General features: G+C 29.4%; 1 pseudogene; it reads left to right on the top strand.

The window, feature by feature from the left end:
* Nucleotides 1-288: 288 nt before the first annotated feature.
* Nucleotides 289-1,231, top strand: LOC109105156 (annotated as a pseudogene).
* The last annotated feature ends 2,215 nt before the right edge of the window (nucleotides 1,232-3,446 follow it).

The raw sequence follows: 3,446 nt of genomic DNA, 5'->3' as shown, positions 1-3,446 counted from the left end.
CCTGTATTTTAAATTCAGATGCTTCACCAACATAACATAATGTTTTACTCTATGGTGAATATCTGTTTTCCAGTTTGTCATTTTGTTTGTTGTAGGTTAATACTTTTGTCTTGAATTTTATTCACTGCCAATTCTTAATGTAAGTTTACATGACTGTTTCATTTTTTTTTTCCTTTTTCCTTTGACAATTTGCTCTATATAAAACATATCATCATTACAGAAATGCATTTTTTAGTCATTTCCTTTGTAATGTGCATGAAATACATTAGTGCAGAAGATATACAGTATATTATGTCTATATTTTCTTCAATCTGTTTGTCTGAACAGCAAATAAATAATATGGAAAATGGTGCAAATTTTACATCCATCACTGACTGGATATCTAAATTTGGAATTCAAGATGAAGTACTTCTTGTTTGTTGTGATAACTGTGCTATATTCTACAATACTGTATGCCAAAAGCTTTCTTATTGGTGTCATTTGTTCAGCTAGAGCCCTACATAAACCAATGTATGTGTTTCTCTGTAATCTGTTTGTTAATGAATTGTAAGGCAGCACAGCTTTATTTCCTTCCCTTCAAGTTCATCTAATTTTGAATAGCAATGAAATGTCTCTCATTTATTGTTACTTGCAGATATTTTGCTTGTATACATATGCAATGATTGAATTTTGTAATTTAACAGTTATGTATTTTGATAGATATGTGTCAATCTGTTATCCATTACAATATAACAGAATCATGACCCCTTTTAGAGTGGGTGTGTTAATTGTATTGGTGTGGTAATACTGTTTTGTTAAATTTTTTATTCTTTTCTGTTTTAATTTTTAACTGCAACTCTGTGGAAACATCATGGAAAAAGTATGGTGTGACAATTATTTACTTGTGAAACTTGCTTGTTCAAAAACTTATTTGAATAGTACTTATGGCATTTATGTTTACGTGATGACAGCATTGATCCAATTGATGCAAATTATTTATTCATATACAATAATTCTAAAAATATGTTTGAGTTCTATTAAATAAGCTAAACAGAAGGTTCTAAGCACCTGTGCACCACACATCATATCACTTTTAAACTTTTCTCTGAGCTGCTTCTTTGAAACAATCCAAAGCAGGTTTGATAATATCAGAATGCCAGCTTTGTTAGGTATAATCATTTCAGTCTATTTCTTGATGTGTCAGCCAGTGCTTAACCCTATTATGTATGGTATGAGACTTAAAAAAAAATAAAAATATGTATATGTATATATATATGTATATATATATATATATATATATTTTTTTTTTTTTTTTTTTTTTTTTGAGGCTAAATGGATTTCAAGTTATGTTTTTATTTATTTGGATATTGTATATATGTATTGTATGTATTTTATTGTATTGTCATGTTGTGCAAAGAGGAAAATATTTTAGGAAAAATTTTTGTTGACGGAAAAATAAGAAAATGTTTTGTTTTATGTATTACAAAGCATTTTTGATCATATTAAAAGGGGGGAAACAGCTTTTAAATAACTCACTATATGTGCTTTTCAAGCTGTCAAGAACAATATTTATTTTATACTGGATGGACACAAGAGGAATACATGACCAAAGATGTATTTTTGTGGTTATGCCATCTTTACTGTAGCCAATCATGATCATTTCTAACAGTGTACTCATCTAGATAATATGTGTTGAAAGAGGGCTACATACATTTGCAATTTGGTATGTATTAATTTATATGGTGGATCTGCTGTTACACCTTTTGTTTTGACTAAAATTCTGACAGAGAATTAACAAATAACAGGGCTTTATTGCCTTGTGCAAATCTTTAGTATATTTACCTATGGTGGCTGTGACCTAACAAACTAACTCTGCGGACCAGGGGTGCGTTTCCCAAAACCATAGTTGCTAACCTGTTAGTTGCTAACCTGTTAGGAAATTGCATTGCAACCAACAAAGTTGCTAACTTAGTTGCACCCCTGGATGGGTCCAAAATCACATAAAAAAAGTTTGTTTCATTTGCAAAGCCTTCCTTATATGGTATCAGCCCATATATGGTATCATTTGAAGGCTTAAAGTGTTTAATACAAAGAATACCATTTTTATATATTTTTCACAAGTCATATATCACAAGAAAGCTCTTATTCTCAGAAATTTGAGAAAAATAAAAAAGCGCCTTTTTTAGTGTTTATTGTAATATTTAAAACATATATAATGTTATAATTCCAAATGTTCAAAACAATGTTCAAAATGGTAGATTGTGAAAAGGACTGCACACATTAGCATCTACATATATATTTACATGATTCCAATTAAACTTTGTTTTTACACACAGTTTTTGTGTCAAATTGGTTTGTACACTCTTCAACTAGGAAGAAACTCTACATTTTCCACCACTGTTCCATCTCTGTGTCATATGCTTGACCTTCCATTGAAATGATGCAATATTCTTTTCATACAACATCATTAATAAGCCTCACCGGGACTTGCTCATTGACCTTATGACCAACGGGACTCAATTAAGCTGTTGTAATGTTTAATTAAACCTAAAGGTCCATTTATCTTGACCCAGTGGGAGAAGTGCTGGACAAGATGATTTCCTGTGATGCCCAAGGGACAATATTAGAAGTGAAAAACACATTAATGACCCGTTAATAACATGTTTATCTTAGTTGAGTTGCATCATTTGGTGATAAACATTTGGTCCCTCTTTAAACTTACTAACTTCAGTGTTCCTTATTCTAATCATTTAACTGGTTGTTTATAATGCAGTTCTATTTGTTTTTGTGTATTGTTTCCTTTTTACTCTTACAGTGCATTATGTTTATCTAGATAAAGTCATACAGTACATAAATACAAGACAGTGCATGTACAAAATTGAGCATTGATACTGATATATTGATATTGATTTTGGTACTGAAGAAGGATGCTAAAGCACATACAATACTGTCTATCCACTAATACTTGTGTCCTTGGTACATATTTGCAATACAGGCTGTGAAAAAAAAGTCTTTGCTGTTTATCCTCACAGTGTTTGATTAAATAAATAAATAAATAAATAAATAAATAAATAAATAAATAAATAAATAATAATAATAATAATAATAATAATAATAAAATAAAAAACTCTTCCTATTCATAATGACTGTTTTTAAGTTCACCTAATGAGTTATAAACACTTAAGCAGAAAGTCATGAGCTCCTGTTTCAATGGGCTAGTAATATGAAGTGATACACCCACTTTTTAAAGTCATCCATTACTATTGTAAAATTCCAATCAAATTGAGATATTAACAATTGACCTTCATCTATAAGAATGTTGCATTTACATAAAACTTGAACATTAAAACATAATAATAATAATATTAATAATAATAATTGATTGAGATAGGAAGGTTATAGATCTATGATAGGTAATAAGTGTTAATTATTGATTATTTCATTATTTGCATATTCATGACTGAATT

This window comes from Cyprinus carpio, chromosome B15, assembly GCF_018340385.1.
Source record: "Cyprinus carpio isolate SPL01 chromosome B15, ASM1834038v1, whole genome shotgun sequence".
In the NCBI taxonomy this organism is placed as follows: domain Eukaryota; kingdom Metazoa; phylum Chordata; class Actinopteri; order Cypriniformes; family Cyprinidae; genus Cyprinus; species Cyprinus carpio.
Note: the sequence above shows the minus strand (reverse complement) of the source record. Positions and strands in the feature narration are given on the sequence as shown.